The 12336-nt window shown below is 33.7% G+C and overlaps 1 protein-coding gene across 3 annotated transcripts in view; it reads right to left on the bottom strand.

Moving 5' to 3' along the window:
• The window catches only part of ANKS1B (ankyrin repeat and sterile alpha motif domain containing 1B), a 439810-nt gene that overhangs the window by 252297 nt on the left and 175177 nt on the right, over positions 1-12336 (bottom strand). The window lies entirely within an intron of this gene.

Here is a 12336-nt window from a genome sequence, read left to right as displayed (position 1 = left end):
TTCCCTTTTTTTTCTTAATACTATTTTTTAATTACAGTACTTGGCAATAATTTATTTAAGTTTAATTTGCTTACAGATAAGATGCTAAATGTACAAGATGTTTTCTCTGTTGTTGAAGTGGAGCTTATTTATATACAGATTGATGGATGTATTTTCATTGGTTGAAATTACTGTAGTTGAGTATCAATATATGAATATGGTTTTTAGTAGCATAAGGGGTCTTCGTGGTTGTGACACAAAAGAGAAGATAGGAAGGAAAGCTCATAAAATAAGCAAGTTTGCTTATAAGTCCTAACAAGAGTGCATATAGCTCCCAGAAAAGGAAATAAACTCCCATTAGGAAAACATAACACAATATGTATCTATAATGAGAAGTTATAATATGATTCAAGGAATAATCACCTGTGATTATTTAAATAACAGAAAGTGAATAAAGGAAACAACTACATTATACTTTCTAATTGTGTTGATTACTTATGTAGTGCAACCCAATGTCACCCATGGAGTAATAAAGGAAGTGTAGTCTAGACCAGAATACATGACATTATAAAACTTAAAAGAGATGTCATTTAAAAAACTAAAAATCTAAAATACGCATTAAGTGTGTATACTTGATCAAGATTTCAGGTAATCACTGTCATATGATATTCTTGCTTGGATATTGTATATACTACATTTTTTGATAGTGGTTTGCTTTCACTGCTAGAGACAAAAAAAATTCCCCATGGCTACGGTTGCTATAGGGATGTACCAGTTGCTGCTATACTGTGGAAGAATGTTTCTGAGGGAAAGAATATGTAACAGTTCAGAATTTCCTGAAATCATGTTTGATTATTTCCTGAAATAAGCGTGTCTGATTATGACACTTGTTTGGAACTCAAAAAAGGTCTTTTCAAAAATTTTTCTTAAAAAATTATGCAAGGCACTTAGCCCCTTGGTGCTGCTCACCTTATCTTTAAATGAGATTAGGTGATATTCCCGCACCATTTTCACAGTTTAGATACATGGTATTGAGAAACAAGTCACTTGATCATCAGTGCTCTTATAGTAACTGCGTAGTAACTCTTATAGGCCATGAGTATATTCTTAGCGCTCCTATATGGGTGGTAAGGAACAGTAGGAGATAGCTCTATCCCACTGTAAAGTAGATTAATTTAACATTTTTTGTAGCATGAAGATTCAACAGATCAGGCTAGGACTAGTTAACTTCTCAAGCCACAAAAACACAACTCATGCCTAAATTCACTGAGTACTTCTGAGTAAATAACACACTGTCCAAAGTAAGCTTCTCCTCACAACACATACATGCATATCTAGGCAGATCAGGGCTACTCTAAGTTCCACAGACTTGCAATAATATCATTGTTGTCTTTTTTTTTTTTTTTTTTTTTTTTTTTTGCCTGTGGGGTTTATTAGAGTACAGTAAGCTCTGAAGGGGAGTACATTACTTAGGAAGGGAAAGCAAAAAAGAAAAACTTGAATAAAAAAATCAAACATAGTGGGCGCAAGAAAATGCAACTACGTTGAATTTAAACTAAACTAGATTTTAATTAGAGTGGTACTATAAATGCTACAATGAAATTTTTTTTTTTTTTGGTACTTGTTTGGGTTTTCACATATAGCTTGAGGTTTTGCATGGAGGTTTTCTCTTCACAAATTAAGACCTGAATGCAGTTGTGCAAAGACATACTTCTCTACACATAAAGTCAAGCCACTTAAAGCCTGACTGATCTTAGGATCATGGATCAAAGCTACAAGTCATTAAGTGCATTTTAAAAAAATAAATAAATACTGCAGCTAGCATTACAAATGTCAACAACAGTAACAAGCTCCTTGGTAAGATTACGCAGAACTCTGTGTTTGATTTGTTTTATAACACTGGAGATGTGTACTAGTGCCAATATGGATGCTGGGGAGGGAGGACTACAGAGAATCCTGCCAGAGATACACATGGTCACTAACATTCTTTTTAAAATATCTTTTAAAAATAACATCCTTGGGAGATGGATAATATTCTTCTTTATGATTTGTACAAGATGGACCTAGAGTTTTTTCTTAATAGCATACTTCATCATGATAAATACAAAGAAATAAAATACATAAATAATGCCTCTACAGAGTATGTGCTCAGTGCTTTCATTTTTGTAAATTTACAAACAGTAAATAACCACTAATAAGCTCTACACAAATATAGAAGTCTAATAAGCAAACATCAACAAAAGTGAGAATAAGACTTTTCTTTCAAATGATTTAACAAAGGACTTTTCCTGATATGAGAAAAATAATATCTCTAACTAGAAGAAAAAAAAAGAAAAGGAAAGAAAAAAAAAAGCTATGATCCAGAAGAAAATTATTCTATGTTGAAGGAATTAAGAATTTTAATTCTATGAATTACAAATCTTAGTTCTATGAATGGTGCTGCTGACATGCAGAAAACTGCCATCAGCTGGTGTCATAGTCTTTCAGTTCCAAGTCACACAAATGAAAGCTATATAACATCAGCAGTGGACTAAATCTTCAGTTTTTGTGATTTTAAGTGATTGGAATTAAAAGGGACAAATGCCTTATGGGGACTAGATGCTTAGTTAAATATGGAACTCCTTGCAATAACTTCTTGTGGATGCAAAAATTATACATTGGTTCAAAGGAGAATGGAAAAATCCACAGAACATAAATCTGCTAAGGGTACTTACTACATAGGAAATATCTACTGCTTATGAGGCCATTGGTCTGCAAATAGTTGAAGGGTGTAACAACATTGTGAAGAAGTGTCACTATGAATTTTTTTTTCAATTACGCGTTTCCCAAGGCATTCGTATTTGGTTATTGTCAAACATAATACAGGGTAGATAAAACTTTACTGTTACACAGGCCAATATTTATAATGCTTTTATTTTATGTCTTTTTGGTTTTATTAAACCTATGAGAATTTATTCAATTAGGTCTCAAGCAGTTTTCACAGATTTTTTCAGAGTACAGCTTTGTATCTTCCCCAGACTTCACCATCTATCCCTATCTTCCTCATCTAAACAAGTCAAAACTCTCAGAGAACAGTACCCTCTGTGTACTTCTAAGAAGAAAATGAGTCTCTTACTATGTAACAATTAGAAATAAATAAATAACCACTTTGAATTAATACAACTCTACAATTAGAACTACGCTATGACTTGAAATACAACATGAACATTCGTAAACAGAACTTACATGACCAAGTCCATAATTTATAGTAGTTTATGTATTTTCAAATAAACCCCTTGATAACTTTAATTTGCAAGACATGATGTGATTAACTTACAAGTTATGACCCCTCAGATTCTTTTCTAAAGAGTCACCGTCCAGGCTACAATTTTTATCCTGAATTTATGCAATTATTTATTTCTACCAAAGTTTAGAAAGTTACACTTCACCTGAGAATGAGGCATATTTTTTAAATTTTTCAAATTTTTCAGTATGTTTTTGAATTTGAAAACAAACAAACAAAAAAAAACTAGATGAAAATATTTCACCCAGGTTTACAGAAAGATCTATTCATTCATCCTGAAATCAGTCAGAAGTGGCTCTGATTTGTCAACCAGTTTCTGCCGAAAAATTGATTTTCGATGCTTCATTCAAAATTCTGGAATGCATGGTGTCGTCTCCACTTAAAAGCATAGTAGCTATTCCAGAATGAGGGAAATCTGGATTCAGTTTTATCTTTCATTAAATGATATCAAACTTTCATTTTCTGTAACGATGCTACCAACTGCATAATACTCTCATATGTGTCTCTTTTACATGTTCAACTAGAACTGGTTATAAAATACATAGTTAATTAGTTAATGAGTGAGACTGTCTCTACCCTATTTGTTGGATATTCACCAAGGGTATAGAAAGCTTGTTTTCCCACTAAAATAAAACAACAATGTTGTTTATGTTGTAAAACAACATAAAAAGAGAGAATTATTACAGCAAATAATAGTAGCATTACAACTGGATAGCAAGGAAGGAAAAGCAGAAAAAGATGCACAGAATCATAGAATCATTTATGTTGGAAAAGACCTCCAAGATCATCAAGTACAACCGTTATCCTAGCACCGTCAAGTACACCACTAAACCATGTCCCTAAGCTCCACATATACACATCTTTTGAAGACCTTCATGGATGGTGACTCAACTACTTCCCTGGGTAGTCTGCTCAAATGCTTCACAACCCTTTCAGTGACATTTTTTTCCTAATATCCAACCTAGACCTCCCTAGCGCAACTTGAGGCCATTTCCTCTTGTTCTATCACTTGTTGTTTGGGAGAAGAGACCAATCACTACCCTGCTACAGTCTCCTTTGAGGTAGTTATAGAGAGCAATGAGATCTCCCCTACGCCTTCTTTTCTCTAGGCTAAATAACCTCAGTTCCCTCAATTTCTCCTCATAAGACTTGTTTTATAGACCCTTCACCAGTTTTGTTGCCTTTCTTTGGACACACTCCAGCACCTCAATGCCCTTCTTGTAGTGAGGGGCCGAAAACTGAACACAGTATTCAAAGTGCAGCCTCACCAGAGCTGAATACAGGGGGATAATCACCTGCCTAGTCCTGCTGGCCTTGCTGTTTCTGATACAAGCCAGGATGCTGTTGGCCTTCTTGGCCACCTGAGCACACTGCTGGCTCATATTCAGCCAGCTATTGACCAATACCCCCAGGTGCCTTTCCACCAGGCAGCTTTCCAGCCACTCTTTCCCCAGCTTGTAGCGTTGCATGAGGTTGTTGTGTCCCAGGTGTAAGACCTGGCACTTGGCCTTGTTGAACATCATACAGTTGCCCTTGGTCCATTGGTCCAGCCTATCCGGATCCCTTGGTAGACCCTTCTTACCCTCAAGCAGATGAACTCTCCCACCCAACTTGGTGTCATCTGCATGACACCAATGAGGGTACTTAAGTTAGTAGCTTAACTTTTTTTTTTCCTTGAAAGGCACTCAACAGACACAATAGAACATGTTTTATTTACAATGTAAAGTAATGCTTTTAGCATACTTTTCAGATTAAAATCTTAAATTCATTAAACTATCACCACGTATCTCTCCTCTTGCATCATATCAAAAATTGCGTATAAGCAGTTGCATACAGACCTGAAATTCCTCTCAAATTGCACTAAAACGTAATCAAGTTACACCGATGAAATTTAACTTCTTTTTCTGATTACTGAACCAGCTCCACTTACAGGTAATACATAGAAAAGTTCACTATTATCTACATTTCATGTATGCAACAAACTCAAAAGGAACAAAATTTATAGAGAGTGCTACAGATTTTTAGAAAAATTAGTTTGTTATCATCTAAACCAAATGAATAGGTTGCTGCTGAAAAACAAACCAGATTAAGAGTAACAACTAAAATGCAAACTTGCTCCAAACTTTACACCTAGCGGACATCTACATGTCTTAACATCAAAAATACTTTTGATAGATATTGATAATCAACTTTAAAATTCTGATTATGTTTGAATTAAAATGAGTTGTGTGAGACTTGTACATTTTATTTTTAGCTGTTTCTTTTCATACCAAAATATTAAATTCACAAACGTATAGTTGAGTTACACACACAGACAGTAAGAAAGAGAAACAGAAATTGTCTTTCGCTTCAGAATGAACTTAGAAGAAGAGAAAACAAATAAAAGCTTTACCCTACTGGTTGGTATACAATACAGAAATACAGATAAAACTTTGTTGTTATTATTATTATTATTTTCTTAACTGCAACTCACTACGTATGCTCAGAGGACTAAAAATTATTATTTTTTTTAAAAGGCACTTTTTTTTGCCAGTTCCTTCCATTCTAATCATCTCATATAGGCCTCAGAAATACAGCTCTTGAACAGAAAACTTTCTATAAGTTAGAAACATTCTGGAAGGGAGAAGAAGCTCCAAATGAGCTCTTTAAAACTTTTTTTATAGGTTTACTGTTGTAATATTCAGTGTTCTTTCAGAAAAAAAAAAACAAAAACATTTTATAGTATGATGAACCACTGTTACATTTCTGTTCTGTCATCTTACAAAGAAAAGGGGATGTGTACAACTCAATGCTATGTAACATATTTTTAATAGTGCAAATAGACATGTAGCCAAGCAAGCATACATTACTTTATGATTTTACTTTAAGGGAAAAACAGAGTCAACGAAGTGACCTGAAACCACCTGTTCCTAGGGATCCTGAGGGAAATACTCCCCTATTTTAAGACAGTCTCTAAGAAATTCTCATTTCCAGCATCATCACAGCATTGCTGTATTTCCTACCTCCCTGTTTGCCAGATTGAGGCCCAAGAACTTAGGTTTCCAAAATTAGTAACTGCATTCCACTTATTATATAGTGTTTGTTTCCCTTATTGTCAACATTTAATTGCTAATTAGCTTTATTTAGAAAAAGCAAATATGGGGGAAAGGAACAAATCCTCTAAAGAACAGTCATTTGAATAAAAGACAGATACACATTGCTCCATACATGCTTATCCACATGGGGTCAGATGGTTCAGAAGTTGATTTGAATAGAGATAAACTGTTCATGTCACTTCTTATTTTATTAACACATCCAATGCTATTTCTGACAGCAGGACTTAGAGGTCCCGTCTGCAGTTTTTTTCCTTCAATATGCCTTCTTCAAATTCTTTTATTTTCATATTAGTTTAGTAACAACTTAGTGATCAGAATATCCACATAGTTAGTGACATAGAAGATAGTATGTTTGGAAAGCAGCTTCAAACTAACATTTGCTAAGAGGGTTTAGTCTAGATAATTCATTTAAGCCTGAGAAAAGACTGAAAGATAACAGTGTATTGTAATTACGGAAGAGCTCGGTAACACAATCAAGAAGTTAGATTGGAAAAATATAACTTTCTCCAGCAAGACTATTTTGAAGTTCAGGTGGGATGGAATTTAGGTCAGTTAGAATTGTATCTAAATTTTCATGCAATCACTAGTACAAAAGATCAGTTTCTTGCAAAAAGACATTGTTTTGAGATGGAACCACCGGAGTCAGCTTCATCTACAGCTTTCCAGGTACCACTGCTATCAGATTTTTGGACATTATACACTCTGTGGTGAACACATTCCTTGTAACACTGAGCTATAATTGCAATGAACTTTGTGAAGCAAGTTATTATGAATCTGGTTGACAAATAAAAGTTTATAGTATTAATTAATCCTACATTTCTCTATTCCCATGGAATAGACTGTATCTTTGCCTTGTATAACTGTGCAAAGAAGATGCTGGAATTAGAAGCAGCAAAAAGAAGGGCAACGTAAGGAGACTGTAACAGGCTACATATGCTGGACAGCTTTAGGGGGACATAAAAGCAATGGTTTGAGACCGTACCAAGTACAATTCCAAGTAGCAGTTCCTGGAATAGCTCTATTACTTCACACTAATTGCACTCAGTTGAACTTGATTAAAAATTGACAGGAAGAAAAGGGATAATCTTAAAGATGAAGGCTCAGGTTACCTTGGTTTAAAGAATGTCTTACCAGATTTTGGTGTATTGTAATCTTGTAAGCAAGAACATGATGAAGAAAATGAAAAAATACAGAGAAAAGAGGCCCTAAATTTGACCTTCTCAGGCATTTGATCTGAAGTTGTTTGTTTGTTTGTTTGAGATGCTCTCTACCTGGAAGTGTCCGTATGTAGAAGAGGGGAATGCTTTATTTACCAGCATTTGTTGACTATGTTTACGTTATTACATGGTAATATTTTCCCCTTTTTCTGTCACTGGAATACCATGAGGTTCTTTTGGTAATTACTAAGGCATTGTCAACAGACAAAGACACATAAAATTCCCCTCTAGCAATGAAAGGTATTTTCTTTTTTCTTTGCATTCCCTTCATTTTGTATTTCATTTCTAGTAATTCCACAACTACTTATAATTGAAGAAATAATGCTTGAAGAGTATACATAGGTATCACAGTTTGATCTTATTAAATCAGATCATAATAAATGAGATATTTGAGTAGAAAACTAGCATTGATAAATACGTGACCTAGTTTAAATAGTAGCTTTGATAATGTCACAGAAAGGATCATTCCTCCAGCAGAATAAAGTTTGATTGCATCTAGGAATGAAATATAGCCAGGAATTTTAAACCAGACCTCTGAACCAAGTTTCTAATACTTCTGTCTCTTTGCAACATATTTAAATAAATACAATAATATGCTGAATATTGTGATTCTCTTGAAAAAGAACCACAAGCTTATGTTTAAGTGTAGGGCTGGTTTTGCTTCATAAATATCAGGCTTGTGAGACAAAACAATTTGATCAGAAATTTACTTTAAAGAAAGATCTGAAGATACTTCTGAAGAAACCTAATGTGTGACTCAAATAATATTTTTTCCTTGTAGAACAAAAAAAATCATAGTCTACATATCAAAGACTGCATTCTTGAATTGTACGCTCTGGATTGTTCTAAGGAGCAATGTTGACTTCTTAGATGAATGAAGTAATGTTAATACTAGCCAGAAAACAAGATGCAAAAAGAATAAGAATTGCATTAGGGTATGACAGTGGAGACAGACTTTGTAACTAAGAAATAAAGTCAGTAAGGACCTCTAGATATTACAATAAGATGAGGGAAAAACTGTATGCTCTTTTACAGATGAATGGTATGTAGAATTTACTGAAAATGTAGAGATTTTCATGAACTGAAAACACAGATTGCAGTGAGATTAAAGACAACTGCTTACATTTTTTGCTGCACACATGAACTTTGTAGACTATTTTCTGATCTGAAACGGAACACGAATATATGCAGAACTGTCTTTTCAACTTCACAAAGCAATTACATTAACTCTATGAAGATGTAGGAAAGTTAATATGAGTTTAGAGAAAGATCCTTTATTCTCACTGATTAAGCAGAAATGAAAAGCAGAGTGACAACTTCAGCTGCAAGTGTTGATTGCACCAAGCTGATATTACCAAGATGTCCACAATTTTGCCATCTTTGATCTTTAAGACTTAGAGTTTCAAAAGAACTTTGGGGATGCTCTATAATAAAACATAGAGGTATAAACTAGACAGGCATCTCCCTGAAAGCCCTTACTGCCCTCTTCTGGAGTAAATGATCTTGCACATCTAGTGGTCTTCACTTTTGTTCAATGTGAGGACCACCTCACTAATAAAAATCATCACCTGATTATCAGGTCTTTATTTTTTCATTTGTGTTGTCATACAAAATGCCTGCCAAACATGCATTTAGATGATCAAGAAAATGATTAGCATCTCACCATGACAGAGGTACATGCAGTAATAACTTCCTCGTGCAATGAAATGGACTCACTTTTACTACAGAAATTTTAATGGTAGTAGCTGATATTTGCATTGACTGACCTTCAACTTGAGGTGAAATGCAACACTATAAAATCATGATCATTCACTCTGAATTCTGGAATGCTTCTATAAGGTCAATCTTCTTACCACAAATAGAGCTGTAAAAATATGTATATATATACCATACCAAAGCTGCATTCAAAGTCCACCTTGTACATACTGGAGTAAGAAAGTTTCTGTCTACTTGCTGTGGGTTCTTCCACCCATTAAAAATGTTCAAAACAAATAACAGATTTTTCACCCTTAAAATTTAAGTGCAGGCAACCTGATACTAAAGTATCTTCTGCCATTCATGCAAGCAACATACATATAGGCATTTTTGTTTACACTGCTGTTGACAAAGCCACCTGACCCACAGCTAAAGCACATAATTACCATCATATATGGACTGTTCTCCAGCTAATTAATCAGAAAATGTTGCAATATGCTATCAGTAGGATAATATAGTGCTGTTGTTGTAGGGTTCAGTGTTTTTCTACTTGAAAGAAACAAACTTCTTGAATACCAGGATCCCTATTTCAACTCAGGGGATGTAGGGAATAGTACACACCAAGTAAAACTGCCATCCCCAAATCTAAAATGGAATTTTCTCTAGTTCACCAAAAGGTACAAGAGATTGATTCTTCTTTGTCAGCAAACTGTTGAGGTAGATGTAAAATGCTGAAGATTTAAGAATTAGACAGAATCGTTATTTTGTTGTATTCATCTCCTGCACTTATCCTGAAGGAAACATAAAAAACCCTGAAACTGAGTAGGGAAATACTAATGCCTTATTTAGATGGTAGTTCCTGATTTAGAAATCCTGTAACAAGAATTTTGATTGTTTCAAGGAAGGCAACAGAAAACTACTAGCTTCAGTTACTATGAAAACGGCTTCCTTCTGTATGTTTTTCTTTTGTGTTCAGGCAGAAGAACCTTGAGCTCAAGAAGTACGATAAAATATCTTTTTCCTTTTACTGATGCTTTTTAAAAAATCTCAAGACACATAAATGCCTAAGAATATAATGTAACAGGAAACACTCAAATACACACAAACCCTCAATTATTGAACTAAATAATTTTTTTCAAGATGCATATCTTCCATGAATTTTCAGAACAAGTTGGCAATTCAGAGGATTATAATCAAGACATATGAAGAATTTAATTGTCACTGTAGATCTGGAAAAGGAACAGGGAACCATTCAGTGAAACAGCAGCTAGTTAAAGAGAACAGTAGAGAACACTGCTTCTGCTACTCCTTGCTGAGCATTATTATTCAAGGTTTGGCTTTTCAAGTGAGAGAAAAACCTCAGCAACTTTTCTAAGAGAGACAATATTTTTCCGTTCTTTCTGGATTTTGCTATTCTCATTACAAGTTAGCATTCTTCATCTCGTGCAGAAATAGAGCATCATCTATCATTAAGGTATCAAAATGATCTTAATGGCGAGCAAAATAAAGCCTTGGTCTTTTCATTCAAACTAAGACTGTGTCTAATCTGTGATGCTATTTTTTAAATAATTTTAGGCTATAAGCCACCTGAGAATGGGGGATTGCACTTTTACTGTAATATTTCATTTACGGATGGTAAATTAATGATTTATTTATGGTAAATTGTACTCTTGACAAATTTATAAAAGATGGCCAGAACTTCAGTCATTTTCCCTTTGTTATTTTTTCTTAGCTTTCTAGGCAGAGACAGAAAAGGAAATTTAGCTTCCACTCAATTCATAAATCAAATCATCCACAAATTAGAAAAGTACAGTTCTAATGAGCATAAGATTACAGTTCCAGTTTCAGATCATATGAAATGCGGTGATTACAAGTTACTGAACATAATCCATTGTAGATATAACCAAATGAGACAAAATGAAAACAAATCCAGAAATTGTGAAGAAATTAAACAGAATTGTGCAACAGCAGAAATCTGGAGAAGTTCCTTATCTGACTCCAATGAAATTTCTTTCAGTTTTCTTAATTTTGTTTTTAAGCATCAGGATGTATTTAGTACCATTAAACTACCTGAAATAAAATTGTGATTACTGAAGAAAATTTACAGCAGAAACAGAACCCCCCAATTGAAAGAACCAAATGACCCACAGATACCATTCAAATTAATTATTTCCAGTTAGGCTTGAAAAATTTTTCTAATAATCATGAAATCAGGCACATTCTTTTACTTTCAAAGATAATGTTACAGCCTGTTCAAGAAAAGAAATATGAATACTTTCTGGATGTTTCAACTCTTTCTTCATAATAAAGCTCATTCTTGGCTTATTTCAAGACAGCTCTTTAACAATAAAGTTTTATTTTCCTTTAAATTTAAATTTTTATCATCATTTAAAAGCAATAAGTTCTACAGATTTCAGAATTTTCAAACCCTACCAACCAGAAACGTACAGGATTCACACCATTTGAAGAAAAATTGTACAGAAGCTTATCAATAAGTTTGTACTAAATCTCTACATTTGCATATGCTTTTTGTTTTATAGTAATCTATTTATACCTTAAATACAGTATCCCTTTAAAATAAATAACTCTATCTGCAGGTCAGGTAAACTAGCTATCAGAGACATTTGTTTCAGTACACTACCATTCCCAAATACTAGAGTCTTCTGCTATAGATTTAACCTAAATAATGCAACTTCCATATGAAGTTTGAAGGGACAGAAGTAGCTAAATACATGGTTTATTAACACTTTCTTGCTCCTGAAGTTCTGTTCTGTGAAGAAGAAAAGATTTTGATCCTTTTTAAAGTGTTTTCATTATATAAATCTATATATATAGATAAAACCCTCACAGACACAATCACACTATAATTCTATGCAATTCTTACTGTCAGAGCCAATGCACATAAGTTTTGCTTTAGTTAATCCCATTACTAATGCAGAAAAAGGAAAAAGTCAGGCTACTTAGAAATCTTTGCTTCCTTTTTTTTTTTTTTTCCTGTATATATATATATATATATATTTATTTTATTGAGGTCTACATAATGATTTCTTATTCAACTTTTCCAATT

Source organism: Cygnus atratus, chromosome 1 (assembly GCF_013377495.2).
Source record: "Cygnus atratus isolate AKBS03 ecotype Queensland, Australia chromosome 1, CAtr_DNAZoo_HiC_assembly, whole genome shotgun sequence".
Classification (NCBI taxonomy): Eukaryota; Metazoa; Chordata; class Aves; order Anseriformes; family Anatidae; genus Cygnus; species Cygnus atratus.
The sequence above is the reverse complement of the archived record's forward strand: the minus strand, read 5'-3'. Positions and strand labels throughout refer to the sequence as shown.